Source organism: Phodopus roborovskii, unplaced genomic scaffold, assembly GCF_943737965.1.
Source record: "Phodopus roborovskii unplaced genomic scaffold, PHOROB, whole genome shotgun sequence".
In the NCBI taxonomy this organism is placed as follows: domain Eukaryota; kingdom Metazoa; phylum Chordata; class Mammalia; order Rodentia; family Cricetidae; genus Phodopus; species Phodopus roborovskii.
The window spans coordinates 7182714-7204340 of record NW_026126636.1 but is presented as its reverse complement, the minus strand read 5'-3'; the positions used below and the strand labels follow the sequence as shown (position 1 = coordinate 7204340).

Below are 21627 nucleotides of genomic sequence, written 5' to 3'. Positions count from 1 at the left end.
TCAGCTGCTGCCTTCCCTGCATGTCTCCTTCTGGTCTCCATCTTGATCCACTCTGCATCACATAATGGTTCGAAGTTGAGGGGTGTCATGCAGACACACTTTGTTTTGTTTCACTCAGGCTGTGCTGGGTGGCTGAGGCTGACCTTGAAGCTGACCTTGAGACAGAAGCTGCCTCTGCCCTGCTCTCTACCTTCTAAGACTAAGTGCTGGGATTCCAGGATGGAGCCACGACTTGTCATTAAACGTTTTGGTGTGGAGGTTGTGGGTTTTTGTTTTGATTGTCCCACCACCACCTCTCTGGGCGAGGGGTGTCCAGTCAAAGGATAACTTATGGGAAGTGCTAGCATCAGCCGCTGTCCTCCACTGTGCGTCCTAGGCCTCGAGCTCAGCTGGTCACTGAGTCGGTTTTCCACCGTTTTTAAAAAAAGCTTTTATTTTCTTGGTTATGTATATGCATGTGTTTATGTATGGGATTGCTTATGCACACGAATGTACTGTGTACAGAGGCCACAGAGGGTATCAGGTCCCTTGGAGCTACAGTTACAGGCAGTAACTGATGAGCCAGCCACCCGATGTGGGTGCTGAGTCCTCCACAGAAAACACTCACCATTGAGCCATCTCTCTAGTGCCTCTTTCTGGTTGTGTGTTTTCTAGTTTTCCGAGACAGGGTTTCCCTGTGTAGCCCCAGATGTCCTTGAACTCCCACTGTAGACCAGGTAGGCTCAAAGGAGTGCCACCAAATGCCCAGCCTCTCTTTCTGTTTTTAAGACAAGATTTCCTGAAGCCTAGTTGGTCCCAAAGCCACTATGTTGTTGCTAGAGTTTTCTCTCCCACCAGGTCCCACCTATCTTCAGCTCCAAATAAGCACACAGAGACATATATTAAATTATTAACTGTTGGCTGATGGCTAGAGCTTCCTATTGGCTAACTCTGCCTTAATTATTAAGCCATAACCATGAATCTGTGCATTTCTACATGGTCTCATCTTACCAAAGAATGCCTGATGCATCCTGTCTTCCCAGCCTCTACATGGTGTCCCTACAACTCTCTCCCCAGCCTTTTCCTCATCTCCTAGCCCCGCCTATCTTTCTGCCTGGCCAATCAGTGTTCTACTCATCAACCAATAAGAAGCATACAATCAGAAGGACATCCCCCATCACTGTCAGGATTCAGGCCTGATAGAATGAGAGAGTGTGTGCAATTTATTAGGAAGATGTATAGGCTCTGGTCCAGCTGGTCCAACAATGGCTATTTACCAACAGAAGGTCCATGAATCCAGTAGTTTTTAGTTCCCGAGGCTCAATGCCTCAGCTCGTCTTTAGTATGTACCAGAATCCTAAAGAAGTCTGCTCTAATGCCAGAGAGGAATAGACTCTCCAGAAAGAGCGAGCTTCCTCCTCCCCATCCTTTTTTGGGCTGCCAGAAGCAGGTGTGGCCAAGATTAAAGGTGGATCTGTCTGGATTAAATATTGGTGTTCCCACACCAAATAATTCATTCTCTCCCTCCCTCTTTCTTTTTCTCCCTCCCTCCCTCCCTTCCTTCCTTCCTTCCTTCCTTCCTTCCTTCCTTCCTTTCTTTCCCCAAGATGATTTCTTTGTGTAGCCTTGGCTCTCCTGGAACTCACTCTGTAAGCCAGGCTGGCCTAGAACTCACAGAGATCCACCCGCCTCTGCCTCTGGAATGTTGGGATTAAAGCCAGGCACTACCACAGATGATTTAATTTTTTAAAAATCTATCAGCTGGGCAGTGGTGGCACATGCCTTTAGTCTCAGCATGGGAGGGGGAGGCAGAGGCAGGAGGATGTCTGTGAGTTTGAGACCAGCCTGATCTACAGAGCGAGTTCCAGGACGGAGCTACTTAGAGAAATCTTGTCTCTAAAAGCACCCCCCCCCCCAAAAAAAAAAGGAAAAGAAATAAATAAAAATCCCTCACAGGTGTGCCCAGCTTCTTGCTTTTTGGTTAATTCCAGATGTAATCAAGATGATAAGAGGAGCCATCACAGTGGCTGAGGCTAGCCCTGACCCCTCTTCCTGAGTCCACCTCCCAAATGCCGTGGCTGAGGCTAGCCCTGACCCCTCTTCCTGAGTCCACCTCCCAAATGCCGTGGCTGAGGCTAGCCCTGACCCCTCTTCCTGAGTCCACCTCCCAAATGCCGTGGCTGAGGCTAGCCCTGACCCCTCTTCCTGGGTCCACCTCCCAAATGCCGTGGCTGAGGCTAGCCCTGACCCCTCTTCCTGAGTCCACCTCCCAAATGCCGGGCTATAGTACATGTGCAACCATGCCTGGTTTAAAACTTCACGAAAAGTTTCTTTTCCTGTGGTACTGGGGTTTGAGCCCAGCACATCATACACATCATACACGCTAGACAAGTATACACTCTTCAGTCAAGGAGTGCGGTGACGCCATGCTAACCTGGCCTCTGCAGGGAGCCCTGGGACTTACTGCTAAAGCTGCGGTGGCACCAAAATGAGGAACCATTGTGGTTTGTGGTCCCAGCTCATGGGAAATGCTGGTCTCTTGGTTTGACTGGGGACCACTTTGATTAGCCTCCTTCTAAACAGGAACTTAGTTTAAGCCAGGGAAGTCCTCAGAAACTGTATGTGCAAATCCTTTGGCATGATGTTAACATTGGCAGAGTGTGGTAACACTTGACTGCAGCCATGAATGTGAGAGTCACCGGTCACATTGCTGACACAGATGCACCTGGCTTCAGCGTCCATCGTGTATAGACCTGGCCACTGTGCCAATGCCTATTGGTCTGTTTGCCCAGTAGGTCCTGTAATTCTCGGTTTCTTCACCTCCCCCGAATCAAACCTGTTGGTGCCATCCCTGGGGCAACCCTGACTAGTCTGGGTCCTCCTCCTGGCAGTTGGCGTAGGACCTGGAGCTGGGGTGCTCTCTAGACTCAAACCCCTCTAGAAGCTTCCCAGGCTCTAGTCTTAGACTCCAGCCCTTCCTGTAATCCCCGGGCATTCTAGGCCTTTCTGATGCCCAGCCTGGAGCTCTGACCCCTGACTGCTTAAGAATCCCTGCTGCTCCTGCTCTCTGGCCCTCCTACTTCCTTCTAGCATTTTCCCTCTCCCTCCTTCCTCCCTCTGTCCCTCCTCTTCTTTCCTCCCTTCCGAACTCTTGCTCAGCCTACCCTAGCCTTAACTCACTGTGTAGCTGACCAGGCTTCTTCCTCCCGAATGCTGCAATTACAGATCAGTATGCCTGGCATTGATTTTATTTTAATGATTTGTTTATTTCATGTATATGAATCCTCTATCTGCATATATGACTTTATGCCAGAAGAGGGCATCAGATTCCACTATGGGTGGTTGTGAGCTGCCATGTGGGTGCTGGGAATTGAACTCAGAACCTCTGGAGGAGCAGCCAGTGCTCTCAACCTCTGAGCGGTCTCTGCAGCCCTGAATTAGCTTTTTTTTTTTTTTTTTTTTTTTTAATAAGCACAGTTTGAGTTTATTAAGGAATCTGTGTGCCTCATCTCCTGAAAGAAATTTACAGCTCATCAGGCCACCTTACAGCATCAGCTCAGACAGTTGTGGGTTAGTGGTGTGCAGGACCACACCTTGGCCTGAGTGGTTAGACATAGTTCTTGCCTTCTCTTTAAACTTTACTCTCGTTTCAGGATCTGGAAGGTGGACTTGGGGTGTGTGTGTGGGGGGGTGTCACTTCACTTTGTTCCTTTCTTTTGGGCGGTGTTCAAGACAGGGTTTCTCTGCAACAGCCCTGGCTGTCCTGGAACTCGCTCTGTAGACCAGGCTGGCCTTGAACTCACAGAGATCTAGCTGCCTCTGCACCACCTGCCTGGCTACCACTTCGTTCCTCTCTCAATGTGGCCATCTTGAATAAATCTCCTTTTTCTGCTTTTCACTATAAGAAAAAGGGAAGAAGAAAGGCTTTTGCTGCTGGAGGAATAGCTCAGTTGGAAAGATACTTACAGCTAAGTTCTGAGTTCAAGTCCCAGAAACCACACAAAAAACAAGAGCACACATACACAAATAAAACCAGCTTAGATGATTCCTTAGAAACGTGTGGCAGTGACCTCTGGTCTGCATACGTTTACACCTGCACATCCACTCTTCCATAGACACTCGAAAGAAAGATTTTAAGCCAATTCCATGCACGGCTGCAGGAGGATCACCTGAGTTTGTAGACAGACTGTGAAGGCAGGGTATTAATGAGTTCATTAGCTCCAAGATAAATGATAAACCGGTGTTTTATTGGGGAACAACTTACACAGATAATAGTAAAGAGTCCCCATGGCCTTCCTGCTCCAGAAGATGCAGTCTCTGCCCTTCTGATGTCATCATCAACCAAAGAGAAAGTGCCAGTCCTGCAAAGCTGGCACACCTGAAGCCACGCCCAAAGGGGGTGTGCCACTAACACAAATTGACTGGCGAGTGAGATGCTACTATATAATCCCCCTTTTAATCTAAAGAAGAAGGTTTTAAGCCTGTTGCAAAATCTATATACAATGATAACAAATGCCAAGTATATTCCAGGAAAGGAAAGGTAAAAACATACACAGATTAAAACCTACAACCAGCAAGAGAAACACTGAGCAATACACACGTACTACATGTCCAGTTTCAGGGTAATGGCATGACAGAGATTACTCTGATAGCAGTCTTAATCTGGAAAGTCTTGTACGTAATTTTTTTTGTCTAAGATAAGTGAGGATATTAGCTGTGACTGTCTAGTCTTCAATCTCATCTAAGACCTGCGAAGGAAAATAACAATACTAGGTAAACAGGAAGTGTGAGTGTGTGACTTCCTGAAGGTATGAGTGAAGACAGAAACAGCAGGCTACCTGGATAGTCACCCAAGATCTCACAGCAGCGTTGGTTGGGGTGACCAGCTTTGGCTACGGCCTAAAGTATCAGACGGGCCATCTCAGAAATAGAGTGAGCAAGACTATCTAAAAAACCAAAAATAAAATACAGAAGGGTTTAAAAGGCCCATGTGAGCAGTAAGACAAGGAGACAGGCACTTGGGAAGATGATGACATATGCCCAAGTGTGGGTGTAGATTCACAAGGGTCTGTTTTTGAGACAGGCTCTTACAGAATTGCTCAGGCTGACCTTGAGCTTCCAGTCACCTTCCTTTAGTGTCTCGAGCCGCTCACCACCACCACGCATAGCTCGTTCCTTTGTTTTTGTTTGCTGAGTTCTGGGGTGCCTCTGTGTCTAGCACCAGGTAATTTTCAGTTTTCACTCTGTTGTATCTGGACCTCCTGAGTGCCAGACAGCTTTATCAGCACTGGACTGTTGCTGAAGCTTCTTCCCATTCTGGTCCCGCTGCCGCTTCAGCCCCAAATAAGCACACAGATGCTATATTGATTATAAACTGTTTGGCCGATGACTGGGGCTTCTTACTTGTCTCCCTTAATTATTAGCCCATTTCTATAAACCTATGTATTTCCTCGTGGTCTTATTTTACTGAAGGAGGGTCCGGACCTCTTACTCCTCCCTCTGCTACATGGTGTTTCTTCAGTTAAAACAAGGATCAGTGGTAGCTTGTCTCTCCCTCTCTCTCCCTCTCTCTCCCTCTTTCTCTCTCTCTCCCTCTCTTTCCCTCCCTCTCCTCTCTCTGTGTCCGCCCCCCCCCCAGGTCTTTGTGTGTTGTTTTGGATTTTGGTTTACTGAGATAGAGTTTCTCGGTGGCTTTGGAGCCTGTCCTGGAAATCGCTCTATAGACCAGGCTGGCCAGGCAGCAAATACTCTTAGCCCCTGAGCCATCTCCCTCAACCCCTACTTTTATTGTTTTGGTATTTTTGAAATGTGGTCTCATTATGTAAAACACAGGCTGGCCTTGAACTGGCTGGCCTTCCTGTCTGTGTCTTACCTAGTGCTAAGATTACAGTTTTGTGCGACCATACTCAGCTGAATAGTTTCCAAAACTGTTGCCAGAATAGTACAGTTACCTTGTCTTCTACACAAGGTCTTTTTGTTAACTTGTTTTTTTCTTTTTAGTTTTGCAAGACGGGGTTTTGCCCTGGCTGTCCTGGAACTTGATCTGTAGACCAGGCTGGCCTCGAACTCTAAGTGCAGAGTTCTGAGTCCCGAGATTGCCTGCCTCTGCCTTCCTAGAACTGGTGTCAAAGGCCGGCGCCGGCTCCAACAATGCCTGGTTTGGCTAACATCTTACACAGGCAGACTGTACCAACTGTTACAATGTATCAGTGAACCAAGTCTCAAAGGCCAGAGTGTATCCCAGTGGCTTTTTCTTGACTGATGTCATTCATCTTCACTGAAGTCTTCCTCTTCAGTAGAGCTGCAGGTAGGGCAGACAGGCTGTGCACTCACAGTTAACTTTGAACTCTGATTCCTTTCTTCTACTTTCCAAATTCTGGGTACGTCACCACACACAGCTTGCGTGGTTCTAGCCAGTACCATGTTACATTTGGATTGTCAAATTGGAGATAAAGTTGCCAGACATTCAAGTTAGTTGACCCCTCTGTTCCTACTCCTCTGACCTGTAGTAGTTTTCTGAATTCTTTTGTTTGTTTGAGATGGGTCTCATGTAGCACTGGGTACTCTTTAACTTTTAACCCTCTTGCCTTCTCTCTTTTTTGGGGGGGATGGTGGTGGTTCAAGACAGGGTTTCTTTGTTTAGCCCTGGCTGTCCTGGAATTTGCTCTGTAGACCAGGCTGGCCTCGAACTCACAGAGATCCACCAGCCTCTGCCTCCCAAGTGCTGAGAGTTAAGGTATGTGCCACTCCTGCCCGGCTTTGACTTCTCTTCTTATATTCATGCTTGCAAGCCTAGCCTTTAATGGCTGAGCTACCCCTCCGCCTGTTGCCTTCTCTTAAGTGCTGAAGCCCAGTTCATGTGGTACTGGGGACAGAACCTGGGTCCTTGTGCATGCCAGGCAAGCTAGACCATAGTCAGAGACAGACAGAGGGGATGAAGTGTGTGTGCGTGATAGGCTGCCATGCCCATTTCACATACATCATTTAAATGTCATATAAAGGCTTTTTTTTTTTTTTTTTTTTTTTTAATATAGCAAGTGTTGAGAATAATACCACAAATGTTCCTCAGATTTCCATAGAAAAGTTGTAAGCCAGCCAGTTGCAGTAGGGATGACTAGCTCAGATGGTGCCACCTTGTGGCAAGAGCTTAAATATAACGAATACATCTTATTGAGTCATTCTTTTTAGGAGGAGGGGTGGGATTTGCAACAGGCTCTCAACATGAAAAGTGTATATAAGCATGTGTGTGTGTGTGTGATTTTTTTTTTTAGACAGGGTTTTTACTATTTAGTGCTGGCTGTCCTGGAACTCACTATGTAAGGTTTTTTGTTTGTTTGTTTGTTTTGTTTTGTTTGTTTTTAAACTGGGTGTAGTGGTACAGAATTTAAGACTCTGAGGTAGGAGGACCATCAAAAGTTAGAGGCCAGGTGGGGCATGGTAGCACACACTTTTAATCTCAGCACTTGGAAGACAGAGGTAGGCATGTTCACCTGGATATGTTCCATGTCTAGAGAATCTACATCTAAACCCATAAGTTAAGCTTTACTCTCTGCATTTTTAAGCATTTTTTTTTTTTTTTTTTTTTTTTTTGGCCACTTGTGTCAAGCCTGTTTGCACTGGATGCACATAATGGCACCACCATGATACATCTTTAAATGACATCATTCAAACACTTGGTGACTTTTTGGATATTCATACCCTGATGGCCTAGGCAGTTCTTGGGTGTATTGTTGCTGTTGTTATTACTATTACTACTACTACTATTATTATTGTGTATACAGCGTTCTGCCTGCAGGCCAGAAGAGGGCAACAGATCTCATTACAGACAGTTGTGAGTGCTGGGAATTGAACTCAGGACCTCTGGAAGAGCAGCCAGTGCTGTTAACCTCTGAGCCATCTCTCCAGCCCAACGGTATTCTTAAAGTGACTATGAAGATTTGAGCTTTTTTGCAGATTTTTTAGGGTTTTCTGTGTCAAGAGAGTAGCAAATCATCTTCACAGTTCACCTCAGGCCTCTTAAAGAAAGAGCTATTTTATTTCTTAAAAATAATCTGGAGGTGGAGCCGGGAGGTGGTGGTACACACCTTTAATCTATCCTTTCTTTGTGAGTCCAAAGTTTTATGTGTATCATAACTAAGGAAAACCATAACCATAACTATCTTCAACTCCATCAAAGACCTCAGCAGGATAATACAGAAACTCTAGAATGGACAGAGACATTTCACTGCCTGGACAGTCACCCAAAGTTTCTCTATAACGTTGGAGCACCCATCTTCAGCCCATAGGCCACAGTGTGTCTGGCAGACTTCTCAGTGAAGCAGGAAATTTTAAAGTGTCCACCTGTATTGGCAGTTTGTCAGTCACTTTTCTCTGTGTCCTGTAGACTGTCTGGCAGACTCTTGAAGCAGGAGCCCTACAGGACTGTCCCATCTTGTTTAGCAGTCACTTTCCTGCATGCCCATCGTATAGGGCACACAGTCAGATGGTCCAGGCCAGAGCAGTTTCTTGCCCATAGTCTTGATAATTGGATGCAGTCTCCATAACAAGTTTCTTCATTGCCTCTCTTCCTCTCTGACATAATTGGTGTTGCCAGGGGCAGTTGTGTCTCATTGTCATGAAAAGCCTTAAACCATTTAAAATGCCATATTCTGAAGGTCTTTAAAAGGTTTGAATAATACCCATCTCAAATATGTCTCTGTATATCTGGAAAACCTAACTAACATGGTTATAAGTTTTGACTATCATAGGTGACTATCTACAATCTCTCTCTCTTTTTTTTTTAATGAGCTGTATAATACCTAAACAAGAGGAGAAATGGAGAAATGTACATATAACAAATTGACCTTAAATTTGTATCAATAAATCAAAATCCATATCAATGCATTCCCATTTTCCCCTTTAAAAAGAGAATGGTTGTCATCATTAACCACTTATAACCAAACCCCTTTAAATGAAAACAAACATTTATGAACAATATTTGAGAATATGGGCATTGTTCTCTCCAAACTGCTTCCTGCTGGTAGGGGGTGCTGTCAATACCATGGGAATCCTGAGAAAACCCAGAAAACCTGGCCAAATCCTGGCTGTAGTGGTCTGTGAGGCTGAATTTTCTCAGGTGTTCTGGATGTTGGATCACCTGAGCCACTGCTTCAGGGGTCTTGCTTGACAAAACCATATCAGTCTGGAAGGAATCCACAGCTTTTCATTTTCTGTGGAAACAAAAACAGAACATCTTTTCCAAAGTCATCTGTCCTTAGACTTAACTTTTAAAATCAAAGCATTTTCAAAGTATATAGGTTGGATTAATCCAACAGCATTTATAATCAAATGTCTGTTAGCAGCTGTTGCTGTTTCCTCAGCAACCGAACAAATTAAAAGACAACACAATAACATACAGTATCCAGACTCTCTGTGTATTTTCCATCTTTATGTGGCTTTCCTTTTTACTCTATTTCTTTTACTTTTATTTTTTCATTTATTGAGACACGGTTTCTCTGTGTACTTTTGCCTGTCCTGGAACTCACAGAGATCTTGGAACTCACAGAGATCTGCCTGCCTCTGTCTCCCAAGTGCTAGGATTAAATGCTGGCATTGCCACACCCAGCTTACTCCATTTTTGCCCTGCCCCCTCCCCTGGCCCGCCCCCTCCCTTCCTCTGTCCCCTCCCCTCCCCTGCCCTTCTCTCTCCCCTCCCCTGGCCTGTCCCCTCCCCTCCCCTGGCCTGCCTTCTTCCCTCCCCTGCCCTCTCCCTTCCTCTGCCCTGCCCCCTCCCCTCCCCTCTCCTCTCCTCTCCTCTCCTTACAGGAAGGTCACTTTCGCTGATTAGAAATAAGAGACAGTTGAATCCTCATTTGCTGAATTCCTTTATGTCTTTCATCTTTCCTTTAAGCACAGCTGTATTGGTTTAACATTATATAGAAGTAGGTTTTGTAGGAGGTTAATATGCTTGCATGTATGTTAACTAACAATGATTTCCATATTGTTATAGTCTAGTTTGTCGAGAATAAAATGTCACTTGCGCTAACAGTATTTTATCTATATACAAATAGATTAACCCAATTATAATTATAGAAATGAGTGTGATTTTAGGTATTGATAGCATTTTAGGTATTGAGCTTGAACACTATTGGTGGCTGCTTTTAAGAAAAGTATGGTAATTATTTTTATGATTTATTCACTATTTGAGGTTATTTCCTTTCCTAAAGAGTTGCCCCTCTTTAGGCTATATTTTAAGTTTTCCTTTAGATTATAATTCTTTATGGTAAGCTTAAAGTTGAACTGAAATTCTTTGTTGGGTAAGTAGCTCATTTGGTTTCAGAGTTTCTAGCTAAAGTTCTCTTAGAGGATTTCTAGTTAGTTCATTATGCAGAAGGTATAAGGTTTAATTTTTGCTTGTTTTAACTTTTAACTTGTCTTTCATCTTTCCCTTGTGGTACCATGTCTATAGCTCCTTAGAAAAGTTTCATTCACCAATACTTCTTTTGGTTTAAGTGTTTTGATTTATGTGTTTAAGTAGGTTAATTTTTAGGGTGTAGAGCTAGAGTTAGTTCATAGCATCCATTGGTTGTGGAGTCTTCTGGGTGTAGACCAGATGCTTTATGTAATTTGAGCTATGCTGTGATTAATCCAAACACACTTTCCAGTATGGTTACCTTGTTATGACTTATCTCCTCTCATAGAGTTGTTGCTTGGTATTATGCATAAGATAGCCTTTATCTAATTTGAGGAGGGTAATGGGTGGTGTGTACGTACTTTGCTGCTCTATTCAATTAACCTCTCTATTCTTACTTTACTACTAAATCCTCCTTTGTCCTTTAGATTTCATAAAGGGTAGCGTTATTTTCTTAGCAAGAATATGTAGTCCGTTGCTTCCCATCTCATAGGCCTCCTTGACCTCACATTTTAGTTTTGTTGTTGTTTTTGAGACAGGGTTTCTCTGTGGCTTTGGAGCCTGTCCTGAAACTAGCTCTTGTCCACCAGGCTGATCTAGAACTCACAGAGATCCACCTGCCTCTGCCTCCTGAGTGCTGGGACTAAAGGCCCCCACTGCCTGGCTTGCCCTACATTTTTATGGATATTCTCTTCCTTACTTTTATTCCTTTGTCAGGTTTGCTGAAGATGGCGGTACATCAGCAAGGCTTGGTTCCTCTAGATATAAAGTACCGCCAAGTCCTTGGAGTTTTAAGCTGTGGCCAGTAGTCTCAGGCAAATAGTTTCATTATTTAATCATTTAGGTTTAAGGCTGAGCAGAGTAGGGTACCTAATCCCAGTTTGGATCTTAGCTGTGGTGTATTAATAGTACTAGAATTATTCTTGTTATTGAGTTTAGGTCCAACAATGAATTTTCACATATTAGTTGGGTTTTAATTCTATTGATTTACTTTTGAAAACATGTTTTACACTGAGAATAATTAATTTGGGCTATTCATATGACCACAGTGGCTGGCATGAAATTTACCAATGCTTTGTGAGGTTTATTACTTAATTTTTATCACTGCTGAGTTCTGTGAGCATGTGGCTAGGCAAGGTGTCTTTAGCTATTAATATGTACTCGATAGCCTCTCCTTAGAGTTTTAGTAAAAATCTAGGTATTTGACACTGGTTTAGGGAGTTTTGCATGTGTAATTCTACTCTAATTAATTATAAGGCCAGGACCAAACCTTTTGTGTTTATGGGATTAAAAATCCATCTAAGCATTTTCAGTGTTTTGCTTTCCTATTAAGCTACATGAATGGGAAAAAAAATTAATACCGAAATCCTACTTATGATTTTGGCTTATAAATGTATTAGCAAAATGTTTTAGGTTAAAATTTTACAGACACTGAAATTTAAGTTACATTTGGTGAATTACTAGAATGGTAGGAAGGCTTGGTAATTGAAATCTCTGCTTTTGGGGTTTGTCAGAAAGTAGGAAATACCAAGTTGGAAATACCAATGTCTAACAAGCATTGATAATATGTCTTTGATGATATCCTGTGTGTATGAATGACACTTGAATAGAGAAGTCCAGCTACACGAATAAGCTGACCTTCATGCCTTGCCGGTTATGGTGAGTCACAGCATACCGGGGGAAAAAAACAACAACAAAAAACATATGCAGGAGACCACAGTTAAGGTGGGCATGGGCTGATTAGGCCCGTATTATCAAGATGTCTTATTTAAGGAGAACATATGGACGATAAAAGATTCTATGGCCCTGAACTAAGAACCAGATGTTTGATAAAGTTTCACATTAGCCACCCCCGAAGTTAAAATTGTTCCAGAGTGAGAAGAGGGGCAGATGTGGGCAGGTTGCTAGTTTTACGGAGGAAGGTAGATAGACCAAATGTGGAAGGGGATAGACATATGGAAAAGTAGGGATATGATGAAGATGGGGTATGTAAAATAACACAGGGGTGTCTAAGAATCATTGATTTATTGTAAGTCTGTTAATATATTACGGTGATATATTATGTCTTAGTTCATTAATTATATACTACATGCTTATATACTAGGGATAAATAATGTAATGTATGCTATACATAAATTTATTATGAACTAAAAAAAATATGTACAAGAAGTAGTTTAATTAGAATTTCAGCTTTGGATGCTGATGGTGTGGGATAAACCTTCCTTCTTGATGTCCTAAGAAGATAGTTTCTTCATTTTTGGTTTACGAGACCAGAATAATTTTTATACTATCAGGACATTTAGGTAAGTTTTAGGATGCTGACTTCAATCATACTTGTGATTGATATAAAAATAACAGTAGCAAAGTAGGTGATTGAGGCTAGTTGGCCAATAATAATAAATGGGTATTCTACAGGTTGCCCTCCAATTCAAGTTAATAGAGGTAGGTTGGCTACTAGAATTCAATATATTGTTTGGGTGAATGGATGGAAGATTATAGAACGGTGTTTTGATGTGTGAAGAGGTAAAAGGGCTAGGATTAAAATAGAGAGGATTAGGGCTAGTGCACCTCCTAATTTATTGGGAATAGATTGTAGTTTACAGTAAGCAAATAAGAAATATCATTCCAGTTTAATGTGTGTGGGAGTATTTATTAGTGGATTTGCAGGAGTATAATTATCTGGGTCTCCGAGAATATCTGGGAAAAACAATACTAAAATCATGAGACCAATTAAGAGGAGAAAAACTCCAAGGAGGCCTTTAATTGTATAAGATGGGTGAAAGGGAATTTTATCTGGGTCTGAATTTAGGCCTGATGGGTTACTAGGTCCTGTTTTGTGAAGAAAGCAAATGTGAACTACTAAAGTGGTAATAATAAATGGTAAAATAAAGTGAAATGCAAAGAAGCGAGTTAGGGTGCCTTAATCTATTGAAAATCCTCCTCAGATTCATTCTTCTAAGGTTGTGCCAATGTAAGGAATTGGCAATGTAAGGATTGGAGATAGTAATAACGGTGGCTCCTCAGAATATATTTGACCTCATGGAAGTACGTACCCTGTAAATGCTGTTGCTATCACTGCAAATAAAAGGATAATCCCACTATTTCAAGTTTCTACTATAGTCTATGAGCCATAGTAAATCCCTCGACCTACATGGAGGCATAAGCAAATGAAGGGCATTGAGGCTCCGTTATCGTGCAAGTAATGAATTACTCAAGCGCTGTTTACATCTCAGTAGATGTGTGTGACTGATGCAAATGCCGCGGTGGTATGATATATAATGTATGGCTAGGAAAAGGCCTATTAGGATTTGAATTACTAAATATAAGCCAGCCAGTTAGGGAGTCCAGTTTCATCAAGATGAAATATTAGATGGGGCTGATAAATCAATGAATGAGTGGTTAATAATTTTTACTAGGGGATGTTTCTTCCGAATGTCAGAGTGTTTCTATAGTTGAATTACAACGGTGACTTTTTTATGTCATTAGTCATAGGTATAATCTATGCAGAAATTATGACAGAATATATTTACATACTTTTTGTCTTTTTTTGGAGACAGGTTCTATTTACATTTTAAGCTCATTAATGGCAGTAGGTCGTTTGGGTGATTTCATTAATCCTACATGGATTCGAATTATTCCATGTAAGAAATTATGAATCTCATGTGCATTAATATTTTGGACTCACAGTTACATAAGAACTGTTTTCCATAAGATAGTCCAAGATTGTTTCAGTTTTGCAGGTGTGGATATAGAAGATAGTCTGCCCATAGTCCCAAAAGAGGACATTCAAATGTGGGGTGGGTTAAGTGATTCAAAGCTTGAGCGCAACTTCTTATTCTTTATTTTCCTTGAGACAGGGCCTGGAACTCAGCCTGCCTCGTGGATGCGATAACAGGCCTATCACCACCATACCCCGCTTTAGACTCAACCTTTACCAACTCCACAGTTCTGTGCCTCTTTAAGAAAGTCTACAAGTAGCCGGCGGTGGTGAGAGGGAGAGGCAGGGGGAATCTCTGAGTTCGAGGCCAGCCTCGTCTACCGAGTTCCAGGACAGCCGCGGCTACTCAGAGAAGCCCTGAATCAAAAAAGCCAAATAGGTAAATAGATAAATAGGGTGGGGGTGGCTCTCAGCTTCCCTGATGCTGAGATCCTTTAATACAGTTCCGAACGTTGCGGTGCCCGCCCCCTGCAACCACAGAACTATTTTCGTTGCTAGTTCGTAACTGTCATTTTGCTACTGTTGAATCGTAAATAGCCGTGCTTCCCCGATGGCCTCGGGCGAGCCCTGTGGGAGGGTCGCCGTGACCCGCAGGCTGCGAACGCTGCTCTGGGAACTAGGGACGGAGTGAACCGAGATCAAAGCGTATGTAAATAAGGCCCTGGGACTGCCGGGAAACAACCTCTCCGGGCCTTCGGGGAAAGCCAACGTTGGCATACTACTGCGCCTGCGTAGCACCTCCGCCGCCGGACCCGAGGCTCAAAAAAAGAGACACCAAAACCCCCGTCCCGGCGGTGCCTAAGATGTGCGCATGCGCGCTGCTCTGAGCCCGCCTCTTCCTGGTGTCTGCGCTTGCGGTCTGATGTTTGCTGAGGCCGTTCCCTTGGTCTTCGCACGTCAGTTCCTGTTTGTGGCTGGGAAAGGCGGTCCTTCCGGCCAGCGGGTGGGAGGGGGCGGCGAGCGGGGGCCGGGGGGAGGGGGCGGGGGGGCCGTGCCGCGCGAGCCGTTGGGCCTGAGTCGGGGAAGGCGTCGCCGCCGCCGCCCCTGCCGCCGCCGCCGCCAGCTGATTTTAGGAGCGGGAGCGAGCGCAGCGTGGCGATGGGCGGGGGTAGGGCCCCGCCGGAGAGGCTGGGCGGCCGCCGGTGACAGGTGAGTGCGCCGGCGCTCGTCCCCCAGTGCCCTCCCCTCGGCGATGGTCGCGTCCTGGCCCCCCGCGGGGCCGCGCTGGGCCGTACCACCGGTGCCCGCCGGGCGGGGGCCGCGGGCCTGGAGGCTCCCCCCTCTTCCCCGGAACGAGTGGGGGCGGCTGCTCCGGGGCTCAGGGATCGGCGCGGGCGGGCGGGGGGCGGGGGCGGCGGCCCGTACCACTGCGGCGGCGGGGGGAGCCCTGGGTGCGCGCGGCCCGGGGGCCCTGGGGCCGGCGGGGGGGGGACAGCTCCCGCTGTGCGGGACGCTTGGGTGCCCTGGGAGCCGTTCCTACCGGGCACTTAGAGGGATGGGAGCTTCTGGAAAGGAGTCCGTAGCAGGGGTGGCCACGATGGGGCCGGCAGGGTCGGACCACGTAGGCACGAGAGAGCCGGCCTTACTGTCAAGAGGAGAGCAGGGTCGGGAGGAGGGGTGCAGTGTTTTATCTTGTTTGAGGCGCAGGGTGCGGAGAGGTCTGGATGAGTGTTGGGGAGTGAACTTCTGGGGGTGTGATGCCGAGTGGGCGACGGCTGCTTTCTGCTTCCTGTAATGTGCAGGGGGTGGGCGTTTACACTCAGCTCACTCCTTATTGAACTTCTTAATGACTTTGGGGAGAACGGGAGCGTTACTGGGGTGCTCCTTATCACGGGGTTGTCCGCTCTCCACGCCAGAACCCCTCCCAGATTATTTCTCTTTAAGGTGTGTGGGACATCCTTTGGCAAGTTCTTTCCTTCCGGGGGTGGAGATGTGTCTTAGAAGTCACTGAAGTTTTCTGATCTCCAGTCTGGCTCCCTATTAGGAAAGGGAGGGGCTGTCGGGCTTGGATTTAAGGAGTTGTGCCTCTGGACCTGCTTGTCACCTTTTGGGAGGAAGGTTTGTTTTGAGGGACAGCTAGCTCTTCACAGCAAGGTGACTGACTGGGGACGGCTTGATTTTCAGAATTTGGGGTCCCAGTTTCTCTTCCAGCCTCTGCTGGAAGAATATAGGGTTCAGAGCAGGCCGATTTCCAGCTTGTGTACTCTCCCCTTCCCAGAGACACAGTTAAGAGTTCGGGTACTGCCTGCTGTGTGGCATGGATGTGAAGGGGCCTATACCAGCCACAAAGTTTCTCCATCCCTAGCCACGTGGCTGCTTTTGCCTCTGTTACCAGCGCAGCCTCTGGTCCTGTTTGCGCTCCTACTAGTTGAGTGATAACAGTTGGTCGGGGTGAGATTGAGTGCTGTTTTCCCAGCTGTTCCTCTCTTCAGAGGCCAAGGGGACTTGGAGGGGAGTGCACTTCACCCAGCATGGTCTCACCTAGGGAGGAAGGCCACTTAACGTTGCTTGGGATTGTTAGGTTCCCTACAGATCTAGTTTCTCTTTGCGGCCCCTAAGCAGGGAATCCCAGAAGTGTGTGGTCAGTGTCCCTGCCCCTTAGGTCAGCCTGTGACCTTGGTTTGCCCTATAGCCTTTGCCCTAGGTCTAGATTTCCTGGAGGATTGGCCGCAGTCCCTGATTGACGTAGCCGACCAGACTGATGATAGGATCAAGGGAACGGACAGTAGCCATTGCTCTACAGCAGTGGTGTCTACCCTGACTGGCTCCCATGTGTCATGGTTCCCAGAGAGAAAGGTCCAGGTGAGGTTTGAGGCAGTAGGTACTCTCTAGGGTATTTCTCCACTAGGGATGTGTGTATCTGGTCCTCTCCTGGTAGCTTTAGAAGCTTTGCCTGATAGAGTTAGCAGGAGGAATAAAAGTAATGACCATGAAAGTGATGGCTGCCCTTCACTCAGTGCAGTTAGTGTGCCGCATGCTGTGTAGGGTGCCTTGTACCCTATTGCCATGCTCTCCTCTTTAACTGAGGAAACTGAATCACCAGGACCCACCATTCCCAGTGGTAGTGGGTAGCATGTGCTAGTGAGCGCTCCCATCAGGATAGGTGTGATAGGCCTTTTGTGCCTGGCTTCATTAAGTCTGAAATCATACCTACAGCTGTGTCTACTTTATAGAGTGCTAAGAGTGAGTTAGGAATATTATGCTCAGGTCACAGGTAAGGCAACTGAGGCTGAGCCATGGTGGCTTTTGTTTGTGACTATATACTCTTTGAGGAGAGGCGCTTGCTCCCAGGTCTTTTAGACCCCCTGTAGGCCAAGCTGGGATTTAGGCAGGGATTGCTTGGGATTGCTCCCGTACCGTATGCTGTTTGCTCAAGAGGTCCTCGCCTGGAGTGGGCCTCCGCCCTCTCAACTCTTCTGGGAACCCACTTTCTTCCCAAGCTGGGTGCTTTGAATGTTCTTACCCTCGGCAGTTTCAGCGTCTCTGCTCCTGCTGGAGAAACCTGGGGACAGAGCTGAGTTAGACGCCTTTCAACCCTGGCACGTGTGTGCTAGGGACAGAAGGAGCTAGCAGGAGAGCCCTGTGGGGAGGTGGTGACAGCTGCTGTGGACCCATGGTAGAGGCAGGCGGAGGATGGCCTCTTGTGGCTCTGTGCTTGGGGCCGTAGTGTTCACCTTCATGCAGTGAGCTACAAAAAGCGCCCACCTCCAGGTGCTGTGGGGGGGGGTCAGTGAGTTAACTGAGCGGACTTTCACCATGGTGGTCTCTGGACAACCACGGTGCCAACCATGGTGGTCTCTGGACACTCAGGACCTGTTGTGGGACTGAGGCACCTGCTGTATTCATCCCCTACTTCTGATTCCATCACGGGTCTAGGGACCCAGCTCTGTTCATCCCCCCCACCCCCATACGCACACACATTCAGTGTCCTGGTTCCCAGTCTCTGTAAAGAATTGTGTTGGGCCGGCAAGATGGGTAAAGGGATGGGTAAAGGCGCTTGCTGTGCAGGCCTTGCGACCCGAGTTCAATCCTCAGAAGCTACATAAGTGTGGAAGGTGAGAAACAGAGTTGTCCGTCTTCCACATGCACGTCACTGTATCCCCACCCCGTTATGCACATGCACATACACACACAATAAAGCCAGTCTTCAGAAAGGGCTGCAATGCCAAGCACAGGTCCTGGTTATCTGGCTCTGAGCGGATGCTTTAGCTTTCGTGATGCCTTTCCTCATGTGAGTCAGGGAGGACGATGTCTCCTCAGATGGCAACAGGGAAGCCATGATACCGCCACCTCTTCTGTGTAGACACAAGTGATAGCTAGGCAGGTGTGTGCCCAGTGTGGCCTAGCAAATTGTACTTCGTGTTACTGCTGCTCGGACTCTGAGGGCTCTAGCCAGTTTGTAGAAGCTTGTCAGGGGGCGTCAGGAAGGCAGGGCCTATTGCCAAGTAAGTGGGGCAGTGTGCCCCTGCCTCTGCTCACGGTTATTGCCTGCCGTGCCGCAGGCTCTGGGTCTTTTCCAGAGTTCAGGGTTGGGGTATTGACCTTTGTGTGCTTTTACTGAATCCCTACTGTAGCCATGGCGTGGTGGGAAGGGCGGGAGTGGGCAGCTGTTGATAGGTGGAGACCTGGGGTATTGACAAAGTCCCTATTCTGTGGGACAGGAGGCAGATGCTGGTTGATCTGTGAGTTCCAGGCCAGCCTGGTCTACATAGTGTTTCCCAGGTTTGCAGGGGCTACGTAGTGAGACCCTGTCTACAAAACAAGAGTCCTTTGTGGAAGCCGAGAGCAAGGGGGTAGGCAGAAGTGAGTTAGCTGCTAGGTGGTGGATTTGATGGTGCGACAGCATCCATTGGGAGCTGCTTCAGATGCAGTGGCAGGGAAGGACTGAGCGAGGTAAGGCGGAACAAGGGAACAAGCCTGTGGATGAGAGGACAGCCTGGGAGCAGCGGACACGGAGGTGTGGAGGTGCGATGGGAGGGTGATTTCCTGCATGACCAGGTGAGCGCGGGAGGCCAGCGCCTGGGGTGTACGCTGCTTCCCCAGCCTGGGAAGGAGTTTGGAGTCAGGATTTCCTCGGTTGGGCGGTTGGGCCTTGGAGGTGTGCAAGCTAGCCTGGGGCTAGGCACTGTCTCACATGCCTCCCACTTCCCCCTTGAGAGAATAACCGCCTCACAACTGCTTGGTGGGACCCACTGGTTGCCTCCCTTTTCTGTGGTTTCACACTGTGTTCCCCAGGGTCACGGCTGTTACATTTAGGGATTGAGGTGGGGACTCAATGGGCTGACTTGTCTATGCATCTCCAGCTAGCCTAGCCAGCTGCTGTTGCTAAGCACCGATGTGAACGGCTGTCACACCGACAGGAAGGGTCCTCACCATAGTCTGCCCACTGCTCCTCCACTTGGCTCCAAAGTTGGAAGGGACAGGTCTTAGGTCTTGTCTTCTAGAGAAAATGGGGACAGAAGACAGCGACAGCATAACAGGTTAAGATTGGTATTCTGGTGCAAGCTAAATGTAGGTCGGGGATAGGAAGGTGATGATGCTATTTGGTTTAAATTAGGTGGTCAAGGAGGGCTTTCCTAAATATGATTGGCATGCGGCCCCAGCCTAGAGTATCATGATGGAGTTGCGAAGGCCCTGGCTGAAAACCGTGAGGATGGGAGGAATTGGCTCTGGCAGACCCTTCGTGGCCCTGGAAGCCTGTTAGGCCCTCAAGTGGAAGTGGATCAGATGCTCTGTTTGTATGGTTTGGCTCCAGGGGCCCCTCAGCACAAAGGTGCTTGGTGGCCCCGGGAGGGTATCTTCTGGTCTGGTCCAGGAGCCTCATTCCTAAAACTTGGTGCCCTAGGCAGCAGCACTGGTGTGTTTTCCAAGGTGTGATCTGGAGAGAGCAGAGTGAGCCTCCCGGGTCTATACAGACCCCCGGGATTAGGGATGGGAAGAGGCATGTCCGTATTTCATGTCGGTGAGACTCCTGGAAAACCCATGTCCGCCCTGCTGTGGGCCTCTCTAGCTTCCCGGAGCTCTCTGCAGAAGGTCCGCAGCCACCAGGCCTCCAGGCTGCACGGTAGGGTGGTTCCGTGGCAGACTCTCTGGACATCCAGCCAAGCAGCGAGAGGCCCAGCTTGGGGAGACGGGCTAGGAGCAGGACCAAGAGGGAGGGAAGACTGCAGGGTGGGATCGCAGCCGGGGCCGTTGGGGCAGGACCTCCTGCCAGCTTGGCACCCACAGCAGAGCCTGTGCTCAGAGCGGGCTGTGAAAGGAGAAGCTCCACATCAGAGGTCCCGTCGGCAAGTTCCTGGAGCCCAGCTGCCCTGGCCGGGGAGCCCAGCTACAGATGTTGTTTCTGAGGGTGAGGTCAGAGATCCAAGCCTTTCTCCATTTGCCACCTCCGTGGCCTTCCTGAATGTGGTGGGGCTGCTGCCTCCGCGGTTCTCTCCCCAGACCGACCTTGGGCTCCTCATTCTCTGCTAGTGATTGGACCTAGGGTGGCTGATGGAGAGCCCTCCATTTAGCATTTTGAGGTTGCACCTGGGATCATACTCTGAGGTGCAGTCCGTTCATTTAGAGGTGGAAATGTTCCTGCGGGGTCATGGGAGGCTTCAGGACGCTAATGTAAAAGAAAGCAAAGCCTGTTGAGAAGGTGCTTGCTTGAGCCGTTGCTGCTATGGTTCGAGAGCAGAGAAGGCCTCTGGGGTGGGCAGGCTGTGCTTGTGCACTGGAGGAGTGGGGGCAAAGTTTTGGGAGTTTTGGAAGCATAGGGCCTGATGAGCTATGATGCCAACTCACACTGAATTCCTATGTGTGCCCTGTGCATTATCACTCTGCCCATGCGTGGCCTCCTGGGGCTTGGGAAGGGCTCTTGCCTCCTGTTAGTGGGTGAGACACGGGGGCACACAGTGGTGCATAACATGCTTTGCTTATTTTGGTGGTGTATAGTGCATTCACTTGAGTTTATAGGTGAGCGTGCCCATGTCCGGTCTTGTATAGTTTCCTGCCTTACTGCCTTCAGACAGGGTCTCCCATTGCACCTGGAGCTTGCTGTTTTCACATCTAGGCTGGTTGGTCAGTGAGCTCTGGGGATCCTCTTATCTCTACCCCCCCCCCCAGTGCTGGTGTTGTGAGCTTAAAGTTTTATGTATGTGTTTTGCCTGCATGTATGTCTGTGTATCATGTGTGTCTGGTGCTCTTGGAGGCCAGAAAGAGGGTCAGGTCCCTTGGAACTGGAGTGACAGATGGTTTTGAGCTGCTGTGTGAGTGCTGGAAACCAAACCTGGGTCCTTTGCAAGAGCAGCTAATGCTCTTCTGAGCAATCTCTCCAGCCCCTCTGCCTGGCTTTTTCTGTGGAGGCTGGGGATTCACATTCTGGCCCCTTTGTTTGCGGAGAAAGTGCTTCGCCCTCAGACCAGCTTCTCAGCCCTGTTTTTTGAGACAGGATCTTGCTATGTAGCCCAGGTTAGCCTTAAACTCCCACCCTCTTCTCGTCTCAGTCTCCCCAATGCTGAGATTACAGCTGGTTTGGGGCAGTGGCCTGTGAGATGGG

The 21627-nt window shown here is 47.6% G+C and overlaps 1 protein-coding gene across 1 annotated transcript in view; it reads left to right on the top strand.

Annotated features, from left to right (window-relative positions):
* The first annotated feature begins 15125 nt into the window (after window positions 1-15125).
* Akt2 (AKT serine/threonine kinase 2) overlaps window positions 15126-21627 on the top strand; it is a 47294-nt gene continuing 40792 nt past the window's right edge. The window contains exon 1 of the mRNA XM_051207826.1: window positions 15126-15236. The gene's annotated coding sequence lies outside the window, so the exon portion shown is untranslated. The remainder of the gene's footprint in view (window positions 15237-21627) is intronic.